Source organism: Canis lupus, chromosome 1 (genome assembly GCF_003254725.2).
Source record: "Canis lupus dingo isolate Sandy chromosome 1, ASM325472v2, whole genome shotgun sequence".
Classification (NCBI taxonomy): domain Eukaryota; kingdom Metazoa; phylum Chordata; class Mammalia; order Carnivora; family Canidae; genus Canis; species Canis lupus.
In genome coordinates this window covers 78,271,808-78,286,950 of record NC_064243.1, presented here as the reverse complement: position 1 = coordinate 78,286,950, position 15,143 = coordinate 78,271,808, and the positions used below count along the sequence as shown (strand labels likewise).

The following is a 15,143-nucleotide window of genomic DNA, read 5'->3' as shown; positions in this document are numbered from 1 at the left end:
TCATGGGACTAAAAGCTTAACATAAGAGTGGAAGAGTTTAGTCAAAAATATATGCATTTGCTGGAAACCTTGGACAAGATATGACTGTGCATAATACTTCTCATTATACTCCTTGTGGTCCTAGTGTCAAGAGAAAGTGTAAAATAATATGTATAGTTTTCTAATGTATTTTTGTATTTTAGAAGACAGTATTTTTAACCTGAAGTAAAAAAGCCTTTTCTTTAAGAGAAAGGGATTGACTTAATTTACTCCTCCATGGGAAAAAGTCAGCAGGAATAAAATTGTTCAAATTGCAAATAAAATAAGAGAAAAAGAAGTTTAATAAAAACTTTACATGTAAGGAACTCAAAGGGGAAATGAAGTAATTACAGAAGTAGACAATACTAATTTTTTTTATAATGTAGAAAGTAACAAAAACTATGGTAACAGGAACTGAAGCATTAAGAGAAGAATGAAATGAAACACACACACACACACAAAGAGTAGGAAAATATACCTATAACAAAAAGAAAGATTTAACATTTAATGTCTATAGAAGACTTTTTAAACTGACAAAAAAAAAATGAAAAAAATACTGAAATGGTCTTTGTACATTTCAGGCTGTTCAGATATTTTAAAGCTCCATAATCCTTGTTTTCTGAGATTATTTAACATACTCTTCTCATTAATTGTGCCTTCAACCAATCATTCCTCCTCAATCTTATATTTATTCATTATTTATTTATTTACTTTTAACTGGTTTGGGAAGTAGTCCATTGATTCAATATTTAAAGAATATAGTCAGGGTGCCTGGGAGGCTCAGTCCAGTGAGCACTCAACTTTTTTTTTTTTATTTTTAAGATTTTATTTATTTATTCATGACAGACACAGAGAAAGAGTGGCAGAGACATAGACAGAGAGAGAAGCAGGCTCCATGCAGGAGCCCAACGTGGGACTTGATCCGGGGTCTCCAGGGTCAGGCCCTGGGCCGAAGGCAGCGCTAAACTGCTGAGCCACCCGGGCTGCCCGAGCACTCAACTCTTGATTTCAGTTCAGGTCATGATCTCAGGGTCCTGGGATCAAGCACCACATCAGGCTCTATGGTCATCGCTAAGCCCGCTTGTCCCTCTTCCCCTCTCCCTCCAACTTGCTCTGTCTCTGTCTCTTTTGAAATAAATAAATAAATAAATAAATAAATAAATAAATAAATAAATATCTTTAAAAAATAAATAAATAAATAAAGAGGGCATCCCGGGTGCCTCAGGGGTTTAATGCCGCCTTCAGCCCAGGGCCTGATCCTGGGGACCCGGGATGGAGTCCCACATTGGGCTCCCTGCATGGAGCCAGCTTCTCCCTCTGCCTGGTCTCTGCCTCTCTCTTTGTCTCTGTGTCTCTCATGAATAAATTTTTAAAAATAAAATTAAAAAATAAAGAATCTACTCAGTAGGTAAATACTTGATATGGGAGATTCACAAGATGAGAGATTTATAAACATCACATTAAAGTAGAAAATGGAAGAAATTTTCAAATGCAAAATTATTGATTTGAAAATTGCTTTTTCCAGCAGTCATGATCTCAAAAGGTAGCAGATGTGTCCACATTCTCCTTTCCTTAGAACCTGGGCTCATCCTCTGTAAAAACAGAGTCCGGGGATCCCTGGGTGGCGCAGCGGTTTAGCGCCTGCCTTTGGCTCAGGGCGCGATCCTGGAGACCCGGGATCGAATCCCACGTCGGGCTCCCGGTGCATGGAGCCTGCTTCTCCCTCTGCCTGTGTCTCTGCCTCTCTCTCTCTCTCTGTGACTATCGTAAATAAATAAAAATTAAAAAAAAAAAAAAGAGTCCGCTTCCTGAAGCAAATCACTTATTACTCACTTCCAACAGGACTCCTTCATGGCCATTGTGTCCCAGCTTTCCACTCTCATTTCCCCACCAACAGGGAGTTTTCAAAATCCTGTTCTCACAGCAGTCTTACTCTCCTTTTGGAATGCCTCCTGCATTCCAATCAAACCCATTTTAATTGCCTTCCTGGAAAGTCTTCACCAACACCTTGGTCCACAGAGTCTCTTCTTCCTATAACACTTAATTCATAAGGTATACTAAAGCAGCCAAAATCCTGCTTTGGAATTTCCTACTTGGCTTTATATAGTTATGAATTATTTGTGTCTTTGTCGAGTTTCCTCAAGTAAACTTTATGATTAAGAAAAAGATGTTGAATGCACAAAGTAGATTTTCCATAAACATTTTAAGATTAGATTTCTCTTTTGGCTTTACATATTTATTATGATATACCACAATACCTAGTACACTGCCTTGTTTAATAAATATGTTTGAAATAAATAAATAAATAAATAAATAAATAAATAAATAAATAAGTTTGAATGAATGCTTACTATAAAATAATTGCAACTTCTTTTTCTCTGTTACTAGAGATCATCCTCCCCAATTCTAATAAGATATTTAAAGCCTTCATAAAATTTAAATGGAACACAGCAGAGTCATTTAATTTTCTACTATTAATCTGATAATGTCAGATTTTGAAAGTAATGAGACTGCATTTTGATTTTTAAATACTCCATTTAATACTTTGAAAATTATGATATAATTCAAGGGCAATTTTGGATTCTTTCAAAATAATTTGTGAGAAATTTGAAATTCTTTAAAACTCTTCAAGAGCTTTCCTATACACAACATAAGAGCAGCTTTTATTGAATTTTAGCAAATATAATGTCTAATTAGGTATATTTATGGATCAAATAGACAATATGGACTAAATATATCCCAAATTTAGACTATCTGAAACATTGCGATGTTAAGAACCTGTAGCTCCATGTTGGTCCATCTGCTGGTAAACAAATTTTAATAGAATGCAGCCATAGGGCAATCACTTACAGAAGGATAATTCTGCTGGAACAAAAGAATATTTAAAAATATATATATATTTCCTTTTTCTGTGTTTTTGTCATCTACTAATATTGAAAACCTGAATGAAAGCAGGCAAATTACTACATGTCTCCGTGCTTCCTCTTCCTTAGCTTAGTCTTTTGGAGCTTCAGTCTTTTTGGAGTGCTTGGGTGGTTCAGTCAGTCAAGAGTCTGCTTTTGTGGCAGCCTGGGTGGCTCAGCGGTTTAGCGCCGCCTTCAGCCCAGGGCCTAGTCCTGGAGACCTGGGATCGAGTCCCACGTCAGGCTCCCTGCATGGAGCCTGCTTCTCCCTCTGCCTGTGTCTCTGCCTCTCTCTCTCTGTGTGTGTGTGTGTGTGTGTGTGTGTGTCTCTCATGAATAAATAAATAAAATCTTAAAAAAAAAAAAAGAAAAAGAGTCTGCCTTCAGCTCAGGTCATGATCCTGGAATCCTGGGATCAGGTTCATCAATCAGGCTCTCTGCTCAGCAGGGAGTCTGTTTCTCCCTCTCCCTCTGCCCCTCCCCCTGTTTGTGCACACGTTCTCTCTCTCTTTCTCTCAAATAATTAAAATCTTAAAAAAAAAAAAGAACCATTCAGTCTTTTTCATCTAAAATACAGGAGAGTCATCCTTTCATAAGATGCTCAGATTCTGAGAGAGATAGTGCGTTATCCCTGCCTGTCTCAAAAATTTGACTTTCCTTCATCACCCAATCTTATGAAGTTCAACTTTGTATTTTCCCACAAGAAATAAGAAACAGAGAGAGAGACAAGCAATGATATACAGAGAGAGAGAGGAAGGAAGGAAGGAAGGAAGGAAGGAAGGAAGGAAGGAAGGAAGGAAAGAAGGAAGGAGGAAGGGAAGGGAATGGGAGAGAGGGAGGAAGGGGAAGGAAGGGAGGAAGGAAGAAGCAGAAATAACAGAAGGAAGAAAGGAAGAACGGATGGGGTAAGCATGACCACTAGTGACTACACATTCTGGGAGATGTGTCCGCAAGCATAGCGCTGTCGCGGGGAACCATGGACAGTAGCCTGGGACAACGGAATTGTCTATGGGCAAGCACGTGGTCTGGATGGATCTCTGCAAGAATCTGTTGTCATAAACAAAAACAACAATGACAACAATGGAGTGGCCTATAAAATTTCTGCAAAACAAGGGAAAATAAATATTATCAGAAATGATTTCCAACAGCCAAGATCACCAATCAGTGCACTGTGGCATATCTGGCTGCTGCAAACTACAAGTGGCTGAAATTTATTCCTCTCAGCTATCAAGGTAACAGGCAGAGCCTGGGATCGGTGGAGCCTATGCCACAGCCTGATCAGTGGGCCCTGGTGCGCCTTCAAACAAAAGTAGCCCTTTTCTACATGTGTTAAGAATGATTCCAGGAAAAAAAAAAGTATTAAAGTTACTTTAATTATTCAGCATCCTCAGTAGTATCCAAGTTGACATGAAAAAGGAGCAGAAAGTTGGTAATTTTTAATGTCTAAAGTTGTTTATATTATCCTGAATTTGCATATGAGGTGTCTGGATCAAGACAGATAGATAATTATGGCTTGCAGTAATAACTGCATCCAATCCCTAAACCCCAGTTTCTTTCCCCCTTCTGAAGTAATGTGATGAGATCCATATGGGCAGGCTGGCATGTATGAGTGTCACGCAACAGGAGAGGAGCTCTGAAATTAGGAATTGGGGAACTAATACGAAATTTATCATGGCTGAATTACAACTTCAAAAATAGAAAGAGACGTAAGTGTGGCCAAGATCCTGCAAATGCTTATCAGGCAGGTAAGGAATTTGTATCTTACCTTTATAACAAAATGGTTGTTAATTGTGTTGTTCATTGAAATATTTTAAGTAGAAGGGTAATTGGTGAGCAATTTTCATTTCAGTATTTCTCTGGTTCGTGTCCTAACTCTACCATTTGACCTTGGGCATTATAGAAACTTCCTCTATGTCTCAGTTTCTTTATCTGTAGAATAGAATAACAATCCCTAATAAAGTTGTTGTGAGGATTAAATGCAAAATCTCAAAAATGCCTGAGACCTAGCAAATACTCTACAAATTGCTATTATTATTATTATTACTATTATTATTTATTACTATGGGATTTTAAACAAAAATGGCATGATGGAATATTAGAAAGCTCTTTCTGATCACGTTGGGAGTGGATTCAGAGAGGAGTGTCAAACTGGTCATGAAAACAACAGTTAGGAAGCTGCTTTCACAATAACCCTGGGAAGAGATGAAGATTTCTTGAAACAGAATATTAGCAAGACAGGAGGAAACAGATATATTCAAGCTATATTTGGGGTGAAGAAATGATAGAATAAATAACCATAAGAATTGAATAGCTGCACCCTCTATATCTGTGCTGCATCGAAAACGTATAATTAACTAAACATATGATAATAATTTTTGTTTCAGATGTATCTGATTGTTTCTTTCTCCATTAGACCTGGTAGGTGTCTTTTATTTATTTATTTTTCCCTAATTATATTGCCAGTGCCTAACAGCGCATGAAAATAGCAGACATTTTCTAAATATGTTGAGTACTGTTTAGTGTGTGGTAGATTGATTAGTTCGGGGCATAGAAGTGTGAGTTGATTCTGAAGGCAAGATGGTGGTCTGGAGAGCAGATTTATGTGAAATTTAAGCTGTTAGAGTGGGTGTGGTTACCAAGGAGATGATTTGCAGTGAGAACAGAGCAGAGTTGGGGACAGAATCCTGACGAAGATGAACACGTAAAGGAAAAAAGAGCCTTGCAAGTATTCTAAGAAAGAATGTCCAGAGAGTTGGAAGCAACACAAGCAAATCTGTAGTGTCAAAAAAAGTAGAAAATGGTATTTCAGGAAGGAGCAGGAATATCAAATATCCTTTTAAGCAATTTAACAGTAGCAGTATATTGCTAAGAGGTCAGGTATAATAAATAATAAGATATTGGCTAAAGAAGTTCACTTGAAGTAGCTTGAGATATAAACTGGATTAGGGCTTTTGAGGGATGATTAGATGATATTTAAGTAGTGGTTAAATTGAATTTTTCAGAAGTAATTAAGTTATTAAGAAACATGTAGAAATAGGAAAGCAGGGAAAGACAAACTGTGTTGTTTAGAGATGTTTAAACTGCCTCAATGTTGTTGACAGGGTAATTCAGAGAGTGAAAACACCGAAGTCAGAGTTGATATGGTATTCTCAGGCTTACAGTCAGTGAGGGGGTCAGGTCCTTTGGGGTGATGTGACAACACATCTGATACATTCTGATACACCTCTGATAACATTCTGATATACCTTTTATGGAGCCAACCATGTATAAGGATTCAATGATATCTCAAAGAATGCACCTGAATGGCAATATGGTAAAATAATAATTCTTCCATCTCCAGTACAGCTAGTGACATGGGATCATTCACTACCTTTATATCCACCAAAATTATATAAACACATACTTTAGAAATTATATATGATTGGTGCTTAAGGCTATATTAACTAAGAAGGGAGAGGTTTATGCAAGTCAAGGGAAAAGTATGTTTATATATATGTTTTTAATTCATGTGTTTGCCTTTTAACCATAACTGAAGATATTAGCAAGAGTTGTTTTGTTGAAATAATTCACTAGAATCTTCCTCATCTCTTTCTTTGTGCTTCCATATAACATTACACATAGGCTTTCTTGTCTGAAATTTAAAAAGAATATGTGTATAAAATATGTATGTGAACATTATTCTGCACTAACTAATGGAAAAGAAAACAAAAAAGTAAATATTAAAAATATACAAATCCGACTCCATACAATTGCAAAGCAACAAGGTAGTAACAGAATGAAATATGACTAGACATCATTGATACACTAACTTCTAAACTAGAGTATATCTGGTCACCTTTGTATTATTGTCTTAGCACATTACCAATATATAGTCAGTGGTTAATAAGTGCATATTAGAGCAGATTAAGTATGGGCATTTCAGGTCAAGCCATGATTAAACAACTGAAAAGAAATTAGAGCCAACTGATTCATTATCACATATTGTATCGTAATAGCAGACATATTTTTTAAGAACTCTAGATCATTGTGGGAAGTCATTTATCAGAAGTGTTCTATCCTCAAAAAGATAATTAAGTGAAGAACTAGTGTCATTCTTTAGTATAGAAATGATCTTTGAATGAAGGAAAGGTAGGGAGTGAGAGTAGATAGCGTGCAAAATTGATGATTATAAAAGTTCTCACAAATATTCTGAAACAATGCCGTTTTAAGTTGTGGGAAATTAAGACCTCTTAAATCTTCTTTGATCTCTACAGCAGAGATTGGAGACTGTATCAGGGATTGAAATATCCCAAGATTTCAAAAAGTTGTCTTTCCATTACACACTATAACCGGGAAGACAGCTTAAAGTAGATGTAGTTAAGATCATCCTTATTATGATTTTAGGGAAAGATAAGCTATTGATGGTATGAAGTACTTTATACATATTGCTTGTATTGGCTATACAGAATGTAAAAAAATGGTGTTATTTAAAATTATAGCCCTCATGTTACTTCCACTGATAACAGAATTGCCACAGCCTGAGATATTCCCATCCCACTCCAGGCTTGCCCTCACATTCAAAAGGAGTTCCTTAGTTCAGAGAGATATTGGACCTTCAAAAATTAGTTTAAGAGGTGGTTAAAGAATTAAGAAAGATGAACTTACTTATGATATGATTTTCCTACTCTTTGATCCTTGTCTCTTCTAATTACACTGTTTCTATAAAGACTTGTGCTTCCACATACCAGTGGAGTTTTTTCAATGCATTTTTTTTTCTATTGCCAAAGACCACAATTTTCTGTTGGATGAACCTCTTTGTTATACCATCTGAAGGGTTTTGAAAAAAACAATGTCATATTCATTTAAAGGCAGAAAAAGAAACATAACATTACTGATTCAATGTGATAGCTATTTCTAAAGCAGAATTAAAATAGTATAATTTCAGCAATTTACTTTTTTACACTAATACCACAGTTCATTATTTTATACATTGAGGCACTTTAGAACCTCTCATATGCTTTTAATCTATCACTTACTAGTTGGCAATTACTACTTCATCTTCGGTCTTTATGCTCTTAAGAATTTGAACTCATAAAACAACACTGTTCTTGTAATAGTGTAAAAACCACAGGAAAAGAAAAATTCTCTGTCTTTATCGAGCCCCACTTTTGAACATTTTTTTACATTCATTATACTTATTATACTTTAACATGTTTTAAAATTAAGGTGGATTTGCATGCTTTCTTGGAAAAGGGGAGAGGTCGAGAAGTCATTCTTACTGGACTAAATGGGGAAAGTAAATTAAAAGGGAAATTGAGGCAGCTGGCCATGCTGAAAAGCTAATACCATCTGGGCATAATACCACCTGGAGTCCATGCCAGGATGGAACAGAGTAATGAGACACAGGCCTGCCTAGGGTGTCCAAGGGGCCAATTCATGTGAAAAGAACCAAGGGACATGTGAAAAAGTGGAAGCAGTGTCACTTGGAAAAGCCTTTGGATTGTGGTTAAGTCAGGGTTAAGCTATGAAAAGCCCCTCAAGCCCCATCAGTGGACAGTTCAACCAAAACTAACAAGGGAACAGAAAGTCCCTAAGACTAAAGTCGTAAGACAGTACACAATAAAATAGGTATCAATGTGTAAAAAAACTGTGACAGGTTAAAGAGTACTGAATCCTGAAAATTTTGAAGTAGGGGCATCAGAAAGGGTCTTCACGAAAGCCAGTTAGTCATCAGGAAGAGTGGAGTTTTTAAAAGATGTATCTAATGAATGCTGATTCTTCGCAAAGAAAGGTAAGATTATATACGTAGAGCACAGTGCTGAGGAGGGCAAATTGGATCCCATAATTAACTAAATTGTGTAATATAATTTTTAAAGACATTTTTATTCTTAGTACTATGAAATTTTACCTAAAAAGTTTGAAAAATTCAACATTCATTCATGTAACAGTCAAGAAATACTTGTCTATTTTCACTTTGACATTACATTAAGTTCTAGAAAATTTAAGGATGAAATGGATAAAGTTTTTATTTCTATCACAAATAACTAAGAGAAACAGATAGTAAACAAATAGTAATACAGGTAACTATTACATTGCAGGTATAATCAATGTCATGAGGAAAAAAGTCAACTTCACCTAACTTAAAATTATGAACATGCTGTCCATTATATGTGACTATATGCTCTCCTCACACTGCAAGTTTTTAAATTTCCCCAATAAATTCTGTGATTCCAAACAATTATACTACTGATCAAGGGTAACACCCTCTTTTTCTGAAGATGTTATGTTTCAGACAATAAATAGTTTGAAGTTTGAGAAACATCTTAAAAATCAGGAAGAAGGGATCCCTGGGTGGCACAGCGGTTTGGCGCCTGCCTTTGGCCCAGGGCGGGATCCTGGAGACCCGGGATCGAATCCCACGTTGGGCTCCCGGTGCATGGAGCCTGCTTCTCCCTCTGCCTGTGTCTCTGCCTCTCTCTTTCTCTCTCTGTGACTATCATAAATTAAAAAAAAAAATCAGGAAGAAAATGTAAGAGAATATCTTCTGCCCTTTGTTTCCCTGATAAAAAATAATAATGTAAATATTCTTCAAGGCAGTAATGACAGTGGAAAGCATATGTTGGCAGTTTTTAATTCAGAGTAAGTTTAGAATATGGTCTTGACTTTATGGTTTATTATCCTTATTTGAAATGAAATATAGAAAGGTCCAACAATAATCAGGCAACTTGCCATAGAGCCTGTAGCAATTCAAGAACCACAAAGGAAGAATGAATCATTCCCATACACCCTTAAACCACAGTTTCATATCTACCAATGATTTTTACAGCACCTGGGATTTGTTAATAGCTCATTATGATGATTTCAACATTCAAACCTCCCAGTTTACAATTGTTGATATTTTGTTGCCCCAAAATGATCAGTTAGCCCAGCCAAATCTTGATTCATGTCCTACCACAAAGAATGTCCATCCCCACTAACTTTTGCTGGTTTTCATTATTCTTAGTGATTGATTATTACATTAACAGGTCCAATTTTCATGTTTAACTGCCCTGATTTAGTCAATAAAGATAAGCTGGTGACTTTGGCAAGAGAGTTGTCTTCCAACATAGAAAGATTCCAGGGTTGTGTTAAATCACACACAAGACCTTGAAGAGCCGTGGCTGTCCCCTGTCTGAAATTTAGACAGCTAGGAAAATTGAGACCAAACTCTAGTAGGGCTGTATTTCAAATGAAATGATTTCAAGTCATGCTAATGTCTGGCATCAATTTGAAATTTCTTAAATGTAACCACATAATTTCAGTTTTAAATGGGGTCTATCACTTTTAATGATACAAAAGAAACCTTTGATTGAAGTGCCATAGAGCAATTTAGTGGAAGGCTTACATTTTTTGTCTAAAACCAATACTTAGGAAGCAACTAAAGATAGGCAGATGTGGATGGTATTAATCACCAATATATCAATTTATTATCAAAATAGTTTTTTAAGTTAGATACTCACAAGAAGGCCTCAGTAAGAATGGAAAACCCTAGAAACAAAATTAGATTGAGACTTATCCTTCTAATGTGGAAAAGAAGAAAACAAAATATATGTAGATATATGAAATTGGAATTATGTATTATATTCAGTATCTGGGCCACACATTTAATAATAATATCATCTTGGATTTATATGGTGATATGTCTCCAGAGAGCCAGAAATTCTCACTTATATTAAGGAATAAATTACTACCAATATTAGCAATCATGTTTATAAATGAAGATTTTTAACACAAAAAAATACATAATTTATCTAAGGTCACACATTTTATCAGCATTAAATTCAGGTAAGAATCTAAGTTTGCTGATTTATAATCAAATATCTATTCATTTGATTAAGAGTTCTTAACCTGGAGCCAAGACCTTCGGGGACCTTTGAACATCTTGAAATTAAATGCAAAATGTCATCTATATGTATGTTTTTCTCCCCTGACAAGAGGATCAGATTATCAAAAGGGGTCATGACATAAAACATATTAAATACTACCTTATTTGACTAAACCACTTCCGTACTAGATTTCTCTAAAAAGGGATGGTATTCATTTCCATAATAAATTTAAAGTTCAGCCAAAGTTTCTAACCGGTATGCTACAGTTGGAATATATTAATGTATCTTAGTAAATAACTTTACAGAGAAAAACTCATATGATGGGGACTTGAATCCCTAGTTAACTTTTCACATGCCTTGACATTTATTCTTAGCACATCACAGAATTCACATAGGAAAATGCTACACTTAAACAGTTAAATGTATTTTAATTATCACTCCTGATTTGTAACTTTTGGTATGTAATGAAAAATTCATCTTTTGAACTAAAATTGCTCAGAGCAGAAGGCAATATTTTTCCCCATAAATGTATAACATCAGATCAGCTGGGTTTTACTTATGAGAACACAACCAAATTTGCTTTCACTCCCATTTTACCTTTTGGAAATTTTTCACTCACAGACAAAAATACTCTAATTCAGAACACAATAAAGTATCAAATTCATTTTATCTAGTTTTGAGAGTGGAAATGTCACCGTCTGTATTTGCATTTTTAATGCTAAAAAGTAAAAGTTAGAAGCAATTTAAATATTGATTTTCATATGTACATATAGGCAGTTTGGATTTGGTTCTAAGTTGAATATATTTACTGTTGCTCCATTAGAAATAAAAAGGTGCAGACCTCACCTGAAATCTTCACTCACCTTCGAATGGGACTGTACAATACAGAGTATCCAAACTGAGAGCTTTGACTGAGTCAGTTAATTCAATAAAACAGCCTCTCCGACCATCTCTCCACAGACTTAATAAGCATTTAGGTTCATTTTGAGTAGTGTGAGACCCTTGCCATGGTATTCAAGGTAAGAAAGTCACCAGCACTCGGGCATACTTGAACTGGCATAGGAATCATATTTCAGTCCTTTCAAGGACATCTCAGGCTTAGATATAATCTCACAACCAACTGATTTCCAAGTCAACAACCTAGAATGCATTGGGTTCCCACATTAGCTTGTGTGTCAGAGATCTCTAAAATGTGTCTTCTCCAGATATGTAAAGTGTTTTGATGGCCATCATCATGAGGTTCATTCAGGTTCCCGGAGGAGGGGCAGAGTAGGTCTCTACTGACATCTATACACCTTATCCAATAAGATGCATCAAAGTGTGAAACCAGAGTTTCTTGTCCTGTGGAGCACAGGGTTTGTTTTTAGAACTCCACTGAGGGGTTAACTATTCTCAGCTCATGACTAAGGCAAAACATTCCCTAAGGTACACAGGTCTTTTTTTTTTTTAATAATAAATTTATTTTTTATTGGTGTTCAATTTGCCAACATACAGAATAACACCCAGTGCTCATCCCGTCAAGTGCCCCCCTCAGTGCCCATCACCCATTCACCCCCACCCCCCGCCCTCCTCCCCTTCTACCACCCCTAGTTCATTTCCCAGAGTTAGGAGTTTTCATGTTCTGTCTCCCTTTCTGATATTTTCTACCCATTTCTTCTCCCTTCCCTTGGTACACAGGTCTTTAGCACAGGTACTGGCTTGCAGTTGACAGAAGAGAGGTTATTTCCCTTCACCCAAAATGGTGTGCGTCAGTTTTGTCCCATGGAAAATTTATTTTTAAAAAAAATCACCTCTATCTTCTATTCTTGAGTGGCAGGAGGGGAAGGAGCAGTTATCAGCTCAACCAAAAAGTTAAATTTCAACAATACATCAATCCATGGATGTAAAGATAGATGTAAAAAGGTTAGGCTTCTTCTTTGAGTCTTACGAGCCATGTTAGTTCTGCTGCAAAGGTTTCTCTGCTTTGCCTTTTTTTTTTTTTTTTTACTTTATTTATGATAATCACAGAGAGAGAGAGAGGCAGAGACACAGGCAGAGGGAGAAGCAGGCTCCATGCACCAGGAGCCCGATGTGGGATTCGATCCCGGGTTTCCAGGATCGCGCCCTGGGCCAAAGGCAGGCGCTAAACCGCTGTGCCACCCAGGGATCCCCAGGTTTCTCTGCTTTGATGAAGAAAAGCATGGGGCCAGCTGTCTATTTCTAGGAACAGTCCTCATTTCAATTGCTGTTGTCTGCTACTGATTGACTAGCTCACAGACCAATAGTTCTTGACTATGAGATCAATGGCCAGACCAGAGACACTGAGAAAGAAAATAGGATTGCTAATTTCTGTCATCAATGTCAGAAGCAGGGCAAAATAAAAAGGTCAGTGATAAACCATCAGTCTATTTGTTGTTCAAGGAAGAAGAGAAACCCAGAATAGAGGCAGAGAAACTGTTTATTGGTCAAATTGACTGAAAGGAAGCTCCAGAAATCAAAGGCAGTCTTTATCATGGCATTCTTGGAAGCTGCACTTTCTCTGTTGTATCTTTATTTTGGATGTGGAATTGGGGGGTTTCTTTGATTAAAGACAGTCTTCATGGAACTAAAAAGACAAATATGTCTACTTTTGGGCAGGTGGTTGCAGAAAAGGCAAACTCTCCTTCAATATGAGAATATTTATTTAAAAAGCAAGTAGTCCCAGAATACCAAATGCTACTGAACTAATACAAGAAGATGCAGATGTGTGTCTTGCTACAGATGACCTCACTAGGACAGCTAGTCTATTAATGGCAGCCTGAATAAATTGTGGCAGGTGTATTTGAATGATTACAGTCAAACTGAATACTTAAGCTTCTCGTTTGCTATAATTAGGCTCATCCTTGAAAGGCGATGCAATTTTCGTTCCAATTAATGATCACAATCTCTACTACATTTCTCACCTTTATCCTTGTAAAAACTCTACTTCATCAAATGTGTGTACTTACTGTCTCGTTAAGTCATCTGGAGAGTTTGTGACCCTTCCTTTTCATCATTTCTCATTTGTGGAATACCCTTCAGCATTCCCGATTGATCTCAATCCTTCCCATCCCCATGCCAGAACATGTCTGCCTTCTCTGATTTCTTCTTGTTCTACATTCCTCTAAGTCCAATTCCTGCATTTGGCATTAATATGCATCCTACTGGCTTACAAATTTATTAATTTCTTCTTGTGCTGTTATGAGAGGGGCCTTGTACTGGAGTCAGGAGATTGTGATTCTATTCTCTAATTTGCTATAGTATTTTTTTTTCTATTCAATAAGTGCCTTACCCTCTCCTATCTTTATGCTCCTTGTTAGCAAAATAAAAAGGAAAAATTATTTCCTTTCCTTAGGAGAACTGTTAAAAGTAATAATTTAAGCTTGAAATGAATGAAACGGATTTCATCATCATCAGTAACACTGCATTTTTGGTGTTTTAATTATTTTCCATCTGGATTATTAGCATTTTGGGAATAACTGGACTACATAACATTCCTCTGTGCTTCTCAACACCCTTATCAAAGCCTATTTTTGTACTTATTATAACATAAAATATTTTTTATATATCTATCTCTCTTACTAAAATAAAAGCTTCCCAAATTGAACCTTAATTGTATTTACCCTTGAATCTCTAGCACCTAGTGCCTGATCATAAATTTACTCCCAAAACATAGGATAAACTGAATCGAATTATTGTATATAGCTTCATCAAATGGCACAATGTTTTGCATGTCGTCAGTATAAGTTACTTTTTTAAGTGATTAAACTAAAAATTATTCATTACCTGCAATTTATTTTAGAACTTCTCATTCAGGGCAGCCCGGGTGGCTCAGCTGTTTAGCACTGCCTTCGGCCCAGGGCATGATCCTGGAGTCCCGGAATCGAGTTCCACGTCGGGCTCCCTGCATGGAGCCTGCTTCTCCCTCTGCCTGTGTCTCTGCCTCTCTCTGTGTGTCTCTGCCTCTCTCTCTGTGTCTCTTATTTATATGAATAAATAAATATTAAAAAAAAGAACTTCTCATTCAGATCAGTTTATTGACATATGTAGGAAATGGCAAAACAACTATTTTTACAGTAAGTCAAATACTTTGAAAACCATGAGATAGGCTTTGCCTACACAAATGCACCACACAATTAAACAGAATTATAAAATACCCCATATGGCATGCTAATGTAAATCATCACAATATAAAAGAGCCAATATATACAAGTAGTTCTAACACATGGGCAATAATACTGAGCGTGTTCCAGAAATATTAAAAGTTGGGTCATGGCCTCTTTGTTGAAAATTTACACCTTGGAATGATGCAAAAATAATCTATTAAAGAATATAACTAAACTTTTTACATAAACATGATCAAGAGTGTAAGATTAAAGGG

The 15,143-nt window shown here is 36.3% G+C and overlaps 1 long non-coding RNA gene across 2 annotated transcripts; it reads left to right on the top strand.

The window, feature by feature from the left end:
• Window positions 1–5,667: 5,667 nt before the first annotated feature.
• On the top strand, window positions 5,668–14,735 carry LOC112643837 (uncharacterized). 2 transcript variants are annotated; one of them, XR_007414189.1, is made up of 3 exons: window positions 5,668–5,793; window positions 8,590–8,691; window positions 14,579–14,735. It is a non-coding gene; the product is annotated as an uncharacterized LOC112643837 (long non-coding RNA). The 2 variants fall into 2 exon arrangements; XR_003125934.2 differs by having other exon boundaries at window positions 14,565–14,735.
• Window positions 14,736–15,143: the final 408 nt, after the last annotated feature.